We start from the raw sequence: 14,066 nt of genomic DNA on the forward strand, positions 1-14,066 counted from the left end.
CTCTAACATTGACAAATCAATGAAGGAGGGAAACATCGAATGAATATAATATTCTCCATTTAAGCGTCCATATTGGACCATCATCAATGGGATTAGAAATGGTGTCAAAGAGAATTACAAGAGCCCTCTACATATGCTTAATTTAATATAAATTCAACATTCTATTTTGACGTCATCCTTACAGTCGATATTATTATTCAATAATCGGGTGATAATGGGATTCATGACTACTTCATGGAAACATCAGAACAAGATAGAAATTGACTCGAAGTTATGGATAGAGCCTTAGCTTCACACCATGGGCAAGCAAGAAGAATATTCAACCAACGATATATGGAACATGGAGAGGTAACGGTAGAAAGCTAAGAGGAGTTGACTCGCCAAGAGTATAATTCCATATCATACTTGGTGAAGTCATCAAATAGAAGTGTCTTATCGAGAATCGATTAATGTTCAAGGTCTTGTCAAAATAGTTATCAAGGGCATCGAAACAAAAGTGATATGAAATATAACGGCATACCAGATTTGAAGAGAAGCATAAATAATGATTTTAAATTCTAGTATTTTTTAGCATTAGTACTGGTTTTAATATTGAAATGATGTAGAAGATTGAGACCTCGAATAAGAGATAAAATACATCATTGGAAGTTTGGTTTCAGATTTGTCCACTCTTGGATATGCTCGAGTTAGAAGAAGTTTTAGAGAACAAAAATCATTCCAAATTAGACTTAACATAGATTTCAATATTCTAAGTAAAATATGAGGTTAGTCCATCTAGCATGTATTGAATTGTTCTATATGGGACAAGGGACATTACACAATACCAATAGTTGCACCCTGATATTTGTGCATGGGCAGGTGGTAGACAATGTTCAAATGATATCACATTACTGTGTATGTGGCTTTAACAAGAATACCAATACCCAAGTTCATCTTGCAATACTCATGTTCCCAATTGCAAAGACAAAGACTACATGTGCAAACCGGAGATCGTTTGCATCTCACTGGTTGAGAATCATTGCATACTATAAAAGTGATAGTTTATAAATCCCAAATGTCATTGATATCATCGGGGCTCAAATTCTCAATATAAGATGCTTGAGCATCATCATAACAGGGTAGTCGATCTCCATAGCTATCAGTCATAATTTCTATTGGATTATTATTAAAAGAGGGACTGTGCACAAGGAGATTGTCGGTGGCAAAGACATTTATGTTATTGGCAAGCCATCGTGCTAAAAGACAATGGATTGTGTTAATATCCGCTTCTTGCAAATCACGAAGGCGGTTGTTGTACCTTTGCAAAAGTAGAACAATGGAAAACCTCTCCATTCCCATTGATCTCAAGGGCATGGCTTTGCAAACAAGGTGGCGTGTCTATTTGAAGAAGCACCCAACCTATTTAACAAAATGCTGCCAGTATTAAAATATCCTCCTAAGACAAAATCTACATGAAAGAGGCATGCTCTTAAAGTGGCAAAACCAACGCTCCCTACTTTTCATCAAAATTTAATAGTTTTTAATGATGAATATTTTCATGTCTCTTATGATCGAATGTAGTCCTCCTAATATGACATGAATTTAATACCTACATGTTGAGAATGATGTTGATTATGCTTCACAACTAGATGATTTAACTGCTTGCATAGGTGCGCCTCTTATGCAGGAGCATCTTGGGTCTGCTTGCAATCCTGCATGTTTGGAGGGATTTTGGTTAAGTGTTGTGGAGCATCGAATTTGGATTTTGGTGGTGTTATGCTTTTCATGGTTAGGGATGTGTTGGAAGCACATTAGGGAACCTTTCCTCATGATTGCATAGAGATGGGATGGACTAAGTTGAAGTATGAGCTGTTTGAACCTTGTTGCTAGAACTGTGTTTTTCTGGTTTCTGGGTGCCTGTTGCATAGTGTATAACTAATTATCCTTAATGAATGAGAAGCTGCGCACTTCAGGGATTGAAGAGGGCCTAGAGTACTTCCTTGTGTCAAGTGTGCAAGTTCTAACTCTTAATACATTGGGAGATATGGCAATTCTCCTACAATATCAATTTTTGGTAGACTGCGTGACAAGTTTATGTGGATGACTTTCAGGATGGATGTGCACTTTTCCTTGGGGAATCAGCCTTTGCACATTTAAGGGTTTGTAGAGGACCTAGATTTCTACCTATGGTTTGAAGCACGAGTTCTAATTCAATCGGAGTTCTGAGATATCATGATTTTACTCAGATATCGATCGTTGGACATTTAGTTGTTGTTGCATGCCGACTTGTGGCATTTAATTTATGTATTTGTATTTAATTTGTGTTCTCGGCCGACTTGTGGCGTAGATTGGTATAAGTAGGGGTCTTGTGGAGTCTTTTAGTCATTCATTCATGATGGAGTGATCGGTGGGAGTAGCTAAAGGGCAAGTTTTCCTGAGTCTGTGGACAGAGCGCCGAATGTGAGGCAGTTTACACTTGGATCGTGGATCTTAGAGAAGAGCTAGGGCTACGGCTGGAAAACGAGGAGGTTGATTGGTGGGCTTGCGAGCACAAGTTTAGATTTCCTTGGTGGTTTCTTCCAGATTGCTATTATGTTACAGATCTGGGCTAGCTGAGATTGGTTTGTAGGTTGGATCTTGAAGGATCTTGCAGAATTGATTGTTATTGTAATTGCTTTTATATTTGGCCCTAACCCAGAAGGCCTTACAGCAAGGCATATTGCATGTAATTAATTATATTTTATAATGTTCTTGTCATAAAATAAGTAATAAATCAAACTTTTTTAACAGGCTAATTGATTTAATGTATGTCGACTCATTTTTATTTTTGTTTCCATAGTTTGTGTTGTTGTCAGCTATCTTTGTACACCCTCGAAAAGTTTCCCGACGGGTATTTAAGCATGGCTTGTAGATAGTTTGTAGGCATGCTTTGGATTATATTTCTCTGTACTATGAATTCTTGTTGGAGTTCTCTGTAATTCGCCATTTCGGAAGTGAAAGATCTTCCCTATTTGGCTCGTGTAGTTTTGGTGGGTTTCAACCCTCACGCTATTCCGTTGTTGCATGTATTATTTCGCTTGGATCTGGCAAATCGGAGCATTATCTTCCGGCAATCATTATTCGCATTCGAGTCTTTATTGTTGTGTGGATTTCATCAACATTTTTTGTGTTTGTGTATGAGCAAGATTGTGTTTCGGTCCTAGATACCTAACTGTTTATTCCTCATCCGTACGACCCTCATCTATCAATCCGTGCTATTCATCACATCACTATACAGCTTGAGATTTCTGATTACTATGTACGGTCACACATTTTCCATTGCATCCTCCATACAACCGTGCTGAAATCACTGTATGGTCTATTCAAGTCACTATACGGCCTACTATAAGCCACCGTATGACCTTCCATAAACATTGTATGACCTTCTAAATACATGATACAGTCCTCTATAACATTTGTACGGACTATCTTGTCTTGTGTACGGCTAGATATCTCCATAACAGCCAAGTTTGATTGTCTAATGGCTTCTTGTGACTCCATACATACTTTCCTGAGCTCCGTACGACCTCTGCAACTTATCCTCTCCACCGTACGGCTACTTCAGACAGTTGCCCTCAGCGTACGGACCTCATTCAAGAACATATTTGCAGCCATTTTTTGTATAAAAGAAAAATTTCTGCGAATCACTCCATTGCTAGCCTGGGGCATTACAGTGGTATCAGAGCGCTTCGATCCTGTGAGCCTGGTGGACAGTGAATGAGAGTTTATAGCTGGAAGAGAAGGACACATTCCGTTGATCGAATGGCTGCTGAACCGGAATTGACCATTGCCGAACTTGTGGCACTACTGTGGGAACTTGCCAGGAAGGCACAAATCACTGATACATAGCAAGTCATGGAAGAAACTCTCAAGAAGTTGGTAGACAAAAAAATATCCAAAGAACAAAATGGTCATAGTGCAGACTTGGTGTCAGTTAAATCAAACCCTCAGCTAGCCCGCTCTCGACTTTCCATGCCGACTTTTTGACCACGGATGAAGGCACAACACGGAGGGAGACAACCAAACTTCAAAGAGATGCAGGAACAACTAAGAGAAAACTGGAAGAATGCAAACCTTGAAGAAGATATATCCTACAAAGATTACGCGGATCTAAGAATGAGATATTCGGGAGGTGGAAATAGAGGATACTTTAACAATGATCTTAGAAGAAAGTTAAGGTAAATCTGTCTCCATTTGACGGATCCGGTTTCATATCTGCACAAGTGTGGGTAATGAAAGCCGATACCTACTTCTAGCTGAATCCTATGCCAGAAGAAGCAATCAAATTTGCCGCACTGCACTTGGAGGGAGTTGCACATAAATGCTGACACCATGACACCATCACATTAGGGCATGATTAATCAAACACTTATGCGAAATTCACGGAGAGATTGATAGAACAATTTATGGTAAAGATCCGGAGCTCAATTTTAAAGATTTGGCACAACTGAGATAAATTGGATCGGTCGATTAGTTCATTGCAGAATTTCAGAAACTCTCTATTTTGGTCATGGACATTTCCGAAAAAAGACAGGTAGTGCTCTTCATGGATGGACTGAAAGAACCTCTGAAAGGTTGGGTAAAGGGGTTCAATCCTGCCACCTTGTGGGAAGCAATCAATAAAGCACAGAGTATGGCATCGTCATCGGCATCATCCTCTCGAAGTTACTCACATCCTAAACCACCGACGTTTCCGAGGGACAAACCTCCACCCAAGAAGCTGACGTTGGACGAAGCTATCAGATAGGAACTCCGAAAGAAGAAATTGTGTTTCAATTGCAAGGGATCTTAGGAGCCTAGCCACTGATGCCTCGGAAAAGGGAAGATCCATTACATTGAGGTCGTGTCCGATGATGAGGATGAACAGGAAGAAATGCTAGTCGAAGATAACCAACCCCACAATAACACAAACATCAGTTTAAACCGTACGAAGAAAATTGTTGCTTTGGTACAATGCAGAACAACCATTGCTTTGGCTGGCAGCCCGAGGTGCATAGTTTTTCGTGTATAGGGTACCCTTCAAGAACAAAGGGTTACGGTGATGTTGGATAGCGAAGCTACTCTAAATTTCATAAACTCATCCTTGGTCAAACGAAGAAGTCTACCTACGGAGGCGCACACAAGCTTCTAGGTCAAGGTCGCCGAAGGGACTTTCCTGCCCTGCATGCACCTTGTTCCTCAACTAAGTATCACAATGGCGAATCACACGGTGACTGAGGACTTCTTCATAATGGATCTGGCTGACATGGAAGTTATTCTTGGCATATAGTGGATGGAGACCCTTGATGAATACACTTAGAGTTTCAAATGGATGGACTTCACTTTTGTTGTTGACAAAAAGAAAGTTGTCCTCTGAGGAATGGCAAATGAAGGTCCGAAGGAAGTTTTTGCACATCAGATGGAGGCAATTTTTCGACATGATGACGTTGCGTGGGCTGCGCATTGTTTTATCTCGGCGGAACCTATAAAGTGGCGTCAAACATCTCCACAGGATGATGAACTTCAGGATATTTTAAGTAGACATGATAAAGTTTTCATGGATATTCTTCCTGGCATAATACCTCATCGAAGGTTTGAACACACTATCGAGTTGGAATTAGGAGCAAAGCCGGTCATAACCACACCATACCGCCACCCCAAGAAATTCAAAGATGAGATTAAAAGGACGATTCAGGAATTGCTAGAGAAAGGATGGATTCGTCCCAGTTTTAGCCTATTCGCATCATCTATGGTATTGGTCAAAAAGAAGGACAAGACTATGCATGTGTGTGGACTGCCGCACGTTGAACAAAAAAACAATAAAGAATAGATATCCCATTCCAAGGATAGATGAGCTACTGGATGAATTGCATGGCGCGGTCTATTTTTCAAAAATAGATCTCCGTTTCGGATACCATCAGATCCACATGGGGGAAGAAGATGTGGAGAAGACGACTTTCCATTGTCACTACAGACATTGAGTTTCTGGTCATGCCATTCGGCTTGACCAATGCACTTGCTACATTTCAGTCATGCAAGAACTGCGTTTTCAACAAACAATTGCGTAAGTATTTATTGGTATTCTTTGATGATCTTATTTATAGCAGGACATAGGAGGAGCACTTGAAGCATCTAAATGAATTTCTAAGTATCATGGAGGAACAATCCTTGTTCGCCAAGCAGTCTAAATGTGAATTTGGTATGATAGAAATATTGTACTTGGGGCATGTTGTTAATAAACACAAAGTTCAAGTGCGTCAGGAGAAGATTCAGGCTATCCTTGACTGGCCTCCTGCAAAATCACTCACAGATTTGTGAGGATTTTTTGGACTGCGCAGTTACTACAGGAGGTTCTTTAAAGGATTCTCTCAGCTTAGCGCACCCTTAATGGATCTAACAAAGAAAGTGTCTTTCCAGTGGAATGAAAAGGCACAACTCACCTTTGATAAGCTGAAGGAGGCCATGAGCACTTGTCCCATACTTGCACTACCTGATTTCACTCGACCATTCATTTTGGAGTGCGACGCGTCCGAGGAAGGCATTGGAGCGGTGTTGATGCAAGATAAACACCCCATCGCTTATGAGAGCAGGAAGCTTACCCTAGCAGAACGCCTATATTCCATCTAGGACAAAGAAATGTTGGCCATCGTTCATGCATTAACCAAGTTTTAGCAATATCTAGTGGGTGCCAAGTTTGTCATCTGTACGGATCACAATAGTTAGAGATATTTTCAGGAGCAATGAGACTTGAACAAACGGCAACAAAAACGGGTAAGCAAGGTTCGAGCTTTTGATTTTGACATTGAACATGTGAAAAGGAAAAACAATGTGGTTGCAGATGCCTTGTCCCAGAAACCCACCATCTGCTCACTAGACCAGATTTTAGTTAACTGGAAGACACATCTGTTAGTGGAATATTCTAAAAATACATTTGCTTATGAAATAATGGATGGCCAGACCTATTATGATCAATATAGAGTGGTAGATGACATCATCTACTATAAAAATTGGATATATTTGGTGCTAGAATCCAAACTAAAGCAGAAAATTTTGAAGGAAGTACACGACTCACCCCTAGTGGGAGACCTGGGTTTCCTCAAAACTTACAGAAGTCTTTGGGAGAGGTTTTCTTGGAAAGGACTTAAAGGGGACGTGTTGCAGTATGTAAGAGAGTGTACGGTTTGCCAACAGAACATTTTTTGAACATACTCTACCTTCCGGGTTGCTACAACCTTTGCCAGTTCCTGAACGTAAGTGGGAAAGTATATCGATGGATTTCATAATAGGGCTTCCCAAGGTAAACGGAAAGGATTGTATTTTTGTGGTGTTTGACAGATTGGCAAAGTATGCACATTTCTTTGCAATCCCCTCCGACCTTTAGGCCACACAAGTTGCCGATCTATTCTTTAGAGAAGTCTTTCATCTGCACGGGTTACCCCGAAACATTGTCAGTGATTGGAACAAACGATTCATTAGTATTTTCTGGACAGAATTGTTTCAGATGGCAGGGACAGAACTATCGCCAAGTACAAGTTACCACCCGCAGACAGACGGACAAATAGAGATTGTGAACAAATGGCTCAAAGGCTACCTTTGGAACTACGTTTCGGCACAATGACCAGTGTGGGTAAAATGGATCCATCTGGGAGAATATTGCTACAATGCCACGTACCACATGTCCATCAGAATGGCACCCTTCAAAGCTCTGTATGGATACGAACCCCTTTCCTTCATCGACACAGTTCTAGGAAACAGTTGTTCACCAAGGGCGCGGGACTGGCTTTAGGAGGGACAAGACATTCTGAGATGTTTGAAGGAAAATCTACAGAGGGCACAAAATCAATAGAGGAGGTGTAATGTCCCCTCTTTAGTTCGACATGACATTGATCATGGATTTTGCCTATTCCAGACTCTCGTAGGCAAATGGTGTGGAGAGAGAGTCAATTTTGCGGATCAGATGGTCATATCTTGCTCTTGAAGAAGTGTTAAGAGGTTATATTTTATTATTATGTGTTATTGGGGCCTACATGTTATAATTTTAAGTTGAGTTGCACTTTTTATTTTATAAAATTACTTTATTATAAAAAGTGCATTATAATGAGATTTTATAAAGGATGTTTCTAGAAGTTCTAGAAAAAGTGCATTATATTGAGATTTTATAAAGGATGTTTCTAGAAGTTCTAGCAACTTCTTAGAAAAGTGAATAAATAGAGGGCTGGGCCTCTCATTTTGGACATGCTTGGATTTGAGATTTCTTCTACTTCTTCCATTGTGGAGCAAATTTGTAGTCCCTTGGGTCTGCAAATTATTATTTGATCTTTGGGAACGAATCACTCCCTTGGATTGGCGACTTTGAGGGTGTGAAATATCACCTGAATTGTTGCATTTGAGGAGTTGGTAATTCAGCCATCTCATTTGGACTTCATTGAGATTCAGTTATAAGGGTTTACTTTGGTTGGAATAAGGGTTTCAGTTGTGCCCTAGCATTTGTGGATTGATTAACCGGGTTTGAAGACACAGTTGTGCATTATTTTCAGACTGCCAGTCCAGGGTTTGGACCCACGTTTTTGCTCATAACTCGTAATTGGCTTGACGGATGAATTTCATATTTTAGGGGGTTATTCAGCAACCCTAGGCGCCCAGATTTATTGCTTTTGGAGTGACAAAAAACGCTGCAGTATTTTTATCTAGCAGCCGTACCAGGCCGTACCTGTACGGCCCTGTCAGTTGGGCAGCAACAGCAATTTTGTGAGTCTGTTTGGGGCAGATTGTGAGGTCTTCGTGTGGCATTAATTCAGCATTCATATCCGGCAAAATTGGAGCTATTTCAGGTGCACAAACTGAAGTTTTGATTGCCAAAATATTGCATGTTATGGATTAGAACAGTCAGCACTGTCATTGCATAAATAGTTATTTCCAGTCATTAATAACTGTTGTAAAAGTTTCGTCATTTGCATTCCAAATCTGAACTGGGTTATTGTTCATGTCATAACATTGCATTGTCAAGAGCTTGATGTATTAGAAGTGCATAGTTGTGACAGTCTCTCATTGTAATCAGTTCTATTTGCTGTCATAAAATCAGAATTGCATTGGACTTCATATTTGAGTTTCATATTGTCATCTATCTCTTAGATTGGTAGTGTTATAATCTGGAATTGTTGTTCATACATTATTGGCATCATATATTGAGGTTTCGTTGTACAACAATTAGTAATATTGCAGCCTTATTCGGTTACATGCCAACTGTTTGACAAAATTCCTAAGTCCAGTTTGAGGGTTTCAGTGGCCTTTATAGTAAGGGTCTTTACAGGAGGTACGCTGATAGACACAGAGTAGAGAGAAGTTTCAAAGTGGAGGGATTTGGTCTATCTCCCGCTCCATCCATATTGATAATCCCCACTAAAGGAAAAGGGAAAAGACAAACTAAAACCTCGATTTTGTGGCCCCTATTGTGTAACTTGCTGCATTGGTGAAGTTGCCTATGAGCTGTAACTTCCGGAGGGTAGCCGTATTCATAATGTCTTCCGTGTCTCTTGTCTGAAGAAAGTCGTAGGGCAAAACGTCACAGTTGCTACCGACCTTCTGCCACTCAATGAAGAAGGAAAGCTCATTTTGGAACCTGTTGCGATCCTTGAAGTACGTGAGAGGGCCCTACAGAATCGCTCTATGAAGGAATACTTGGTACGCTGGCGACATCTGCTGTTGGACGACGCGATGTGGGAGGGCAAGCACATTATTCAACACCCAACATTGCATTTGCTTGAGGACAAGTAAAATTTTGGACTGGAGGACTATAATGTTCCTATCATAAATTAAATAATAAATCAAACTTTTGTAACGGGCCAATTGATTTTATGTATCTCGGACCCATTTTTATTTTTGTTTCCGTAGTTTGTGTTGCCATTGGCTATCTTTCTACACCCTCAGAAAGTTTTCTGATGGGTATTTAGGCACGGCTTGTAGGTAGTCTGTAGGCATGCTTTGGATTATATTTTTTTGTATTGCGAATTCCTATTAGAGTTCTCTGTAATTCGTCATTTCGGAAGTAAAAGATCTTCCCTATTTGGCTCGTGCGGTTTCGGTGGGATTCAACCCTCACCCTATTCCATTGTTGTATGTATTATTTCGCTAGTATTTGGCAAATTGGGGCATTATCTTCTGGCAATCATTATTCGCATTCGAGTCTATATTGTTGTGTGGATTTCATCAACATTTTTTGTGGGTGTCTGAGCAAGATTGTGTTTCGGTCCTAGGTACCTAACTGTGTATTCCTCATCCGTATGGCCCTTATCCATCAATCCGTGCTATTCATCACATCACTGTACAACTTGAGATTTCTGATTACAATGTATGGTCACACATTCTCCATTGCATCCTCCATACGGCCCTGCTGAAATCACCGTATGGCCTGATATAAGTAACCTACGGCCTTCTAAATACACCATAGAGTCCTCTATAACATCAGTACAGACTGCCTTGTCTAGTGTATGGCTAGATATCTCCATAATAGCTGGGCTTGACTGTCATATAGCTTCCTGTGACTCTGTACATACTTTCTTGAGTTCTGTATGACATCTGCAACTCATCCTCTCCACCACACGACTACTTCAGATAGTTGCGCTCACCGTACGGACCCCATTTAAGAGCATATTCGCAGCCATTTTTTGTTTAAAAATAATAATTTGCTAATCACTCCATTGCTATCCTGGGACATTACAGATTCACTGTCCACAGGCTGGCAGGATCGAAGCGCTCTGATACCACTGTAATGTTCTTGTCATAAAATAAATAATAAATCAAACTTTTGTAATGGGCTGATTGATTTAATGTATCTCGAACTCATTTTTATTTTTTTTCCAAAGTTTGTGTCACTGTCGGCTATCTTTGTACACCCTCGAAAAGTTTCCTAATGGTTATTTAAGCACGGCTTGTAGGTAGTTTGTGGGCATGCGTTGGATTATATCTCTGTACTGCGAATTCTTGTTGGAGTTCTCTGTAATTTGCCATTTCGGAAGTGAAAGATCTTCCCTATTTGGCTCGTGCGGTTTCGGTGGGATTCAACCCTCATCCTATTCCCTTGTTGCATGTATTACTTCTCTCGGATCTTGCAAATCGGAGCATTATCTTCCGGTAATCATTATTTGCATTCGAGTCTTTATTGTTGTGTGGATTTCATCAACATTTTCTATGTTTGTGCATGAGCAAGATTGTGTTTCGGTCTTAAATACCTGACTGTGTATTCTTCACCCATACAGCCCTTGTCCATCAATCCGTGCTATTCATCACATCACTGTACAGCTTGAGATTTTTGATTACAACGTACGATCACACATTCTGCATTGCATCCTCCGTACGGCCTTGCTGAAATCATCGTATGGTCTGTTCAAGTCATCGTACGGCCTTCCATAAACATTGTACGACCTTCTAAATAAATGGTACAGTCCTTTATAACATTTGTACGAACTGTCTTGTCTCGTGTATGGCCAGATATCTCCATAACAGCCGGGTTCAACTGTCGTACGGCTTCCTGTGACTTCGTACATACTTTCCTGAACTTTGTATGACCTCTGCAACTTATCCTCTCCATTGTATGGCTACTTCAGATAGCTGCCCTCACCGTACAAACCTCATTCAAGAACATATTCGCAGCCATTTTTTGTAAAAAAAAAAAAAATCTTCTAATCACTCCGTTGCTAGCCTAGGACATTATATATTTTATAAATCAAGTATTATTATAATTTGGTATCAAATCTTGCATTATTGGTTCCTGTTGTGTTTTCGCTGCATAGTTGTATAGCTGGGGGCTAGGACATCTCCTCTGGGGATACTCCTGCCTTGCACTGCGTCAAGTGGTATCAGAGCGAAGGTTGTTCCTGAGTGTGTAGACAGATTCCTAAAGCTAAGGCAGTTTGCACCAGGACTTGGGTTGGAGAAGTAGATTTGAGTTGATCTTGATTTGGTGGTGGATTTTTCTTTCTAGAGTCCTAGATCTCTTGGTTGTGAGGTGGTAGATCGTGGTTCTGACTTGCAATTGCAGAGGGCTTACAAATGGATTGACGGATCCAAAGATGGAAGACTGATCTTGTTGAGGTATGACTGTAGAGAGTTTGTGGATTGCAGATCCGTGTTCCTAGACTTGTGATTTGGTTCTTGATTGTTCATGCAAGGTGGCAGGTTGCGATCTGACTTGCAAACAATTCAAGGTTGGTCACAAGGAGCGTGGGAAGGATTTGTTGCAGAGGGTTTACTAAGATCTTGGAAGATGGCTCCAAGAGGATTGGACCCTGAGATGATTGCGAATATCCATGATGTGGTGGAGAGGAATTTTTTTGAGATGGCTGCTCGGTTTGTAGCTAGCTTGGCTAATCGAGTTAAGGATGGGGTGAGGAAGGAATTCTGTGAATGTTTGTGGAACTGGAGTTTACCGATCCGGAAGAGAGTTGTTTGGTCAGTTAAGAGACTTGTTCGTAAGAGAAGATGGCATTGCAAGGTTGAGGTGGAAGAGGTTGATTTGTTGATCAATTTGTGAAGCCTGATACAGAACTTGCAGAGCAGCTGGAGGTTATTGCTGAAGATATTCCTAACCTTGTTGATGCTGGGATAGAGGTTGGTTTTCATGACTAGTTGGCTGAATCTGACGTGGAAATTGCAGAGCACTTGGTCATGGATGATCCAGTACTGTTGGTGATGAGTTGTGTGTTGCAAAGCATCTTGTTGTGAGCAATGAGATTGTTGAGATTGTTGATTTGGTTCTGGATCTACATGATACTGAGGATCTGTATATTCCTGATTTGCCTATGGTTGACATGGTTGGGGATTTACATGTTCTTATTGGGGATTTGAATCTACATGCTGCTACTAATGTGGAGTTTGTTGTTGCTGGTGCGGGATTCACTAGTAGTTGATGTGGATGAGAGTTTGCTGATGAAGCATTATGTTTAGTTTGTTCCTAGGAATGAGCATGCTGATTGGGTGGTTGAGATTTTGGAGTTTGACAGAATGATGCAGATGTGGATGATGTGCAGATTGGTTTTCTTGTCCCTGTTGGAGTGGAAGCCTTTGGTGAAGGTGATGATGGTTGTTACTCTTTCTTTGGGCATCAAAGTGTGGGACACACTTTTCTATTTACTAGAGGAGTCTGATGCAAGAGCATCTTGGGTTTGCTTGCAATCTTGCATGTTTGGAGGAAGTGTTGTGGAGCATCGAGTTTGGATTTGGTGGGGTTATGCTTTTCATGGTTAGGGATGTGTTGGAGAAACATTGGGGAACCTTTCCTCATAATTGCATAGAGATTGGATGGATTAAGTTGAAGTTTGAGCTGTTTGAAGCTTGCTGTTGGAACTATGTTTTTCTGGTTTCTGGGTGCCTGTTGCATAGTGTATAACTAGTTACCTTTAAAGAATGAGAAATTGTGCACTTCACAGATTGAAGAGGGCCTAGAGTACTTCCTTGTGTCAAGTGCGCAAGTTCTAACTGTTTATAGATTGGGAGATATGACAATTCTCCTACAATATCAATTTCTGGCATACTGCGTGACAGGTTTTTATGGATGACTTTCAGGATGGATGCACACTTTTCCTTGGGGAATCAGCCTTTGCGCATTTAAGGGGTTGTAGAGGACCTAGATTTCTACATATGGTTCGAAGCATGAGTTCTAATTCAATTAGAGCTAGGAGATATCACGATTTTACTCGAATATCGATTGCTGGACATTTAATTGTTGTTGCAAGCCGACTTGTGGCATTTAATTTATGTATTTGTATTTAGATTGTATTCTAGGCCAACTTGTGGCTTAGATTGGTATAAGTAGGGGTCTTGTGGAGTCTTTTAGTCATTCATTCATGATGTAGTGTGATGGAGCCCATTTTTTGGCCAATTCATCAAGGAGCGCACTTGGCACAAGTATGAAATGCAGACGGTTTTAGGATCATGTGATGTGAACAACAACAAGTGAATGGGCTGTTATAATTTCTAAGAATATGAGATAGTTGATACTCCTCATCACACCAAATTGCGAATGATAACAGTTGCAGATTTAAAGCTAAGAGTGTAGTCTTATCAGGGAGGTT

The 14,066-nt window shown here is 40.5% G+C and overlaps 1 protein-coding gene across 5 annotated transcripts in view; it reads left to right on the plus strand.

Annotated features, from left to right (window-relative positions):
• Positions 1 to 14,066, plus strand: part of LPA1 (tetratricopeptide repeat (TPR)-containing protein) — a 259,238-nt gene that overhangs the window by 219,231 nt on the left and 25,941 nt on the right. The gene's annotated exons all lie outside the window — the stretch shown is intronic.

The sequence above is a fragment of the Cupressus sempervirens genome, chromosome 9 (genome assembly GCF_028749045.1).
Source record: "Cupressus sempervirens isolate cs-2001-9-10 chromosome 9, ASM2874904v1, whole genome shotgun sequence".
Classification (NCBI taxonomy): domain Eukaryota; kingdom Viridiplantae; phylum Streptophyta; class Pinopsida; order Cupressales; family Cupressaceae; genus Cupressus; species Cupressus sempervirens.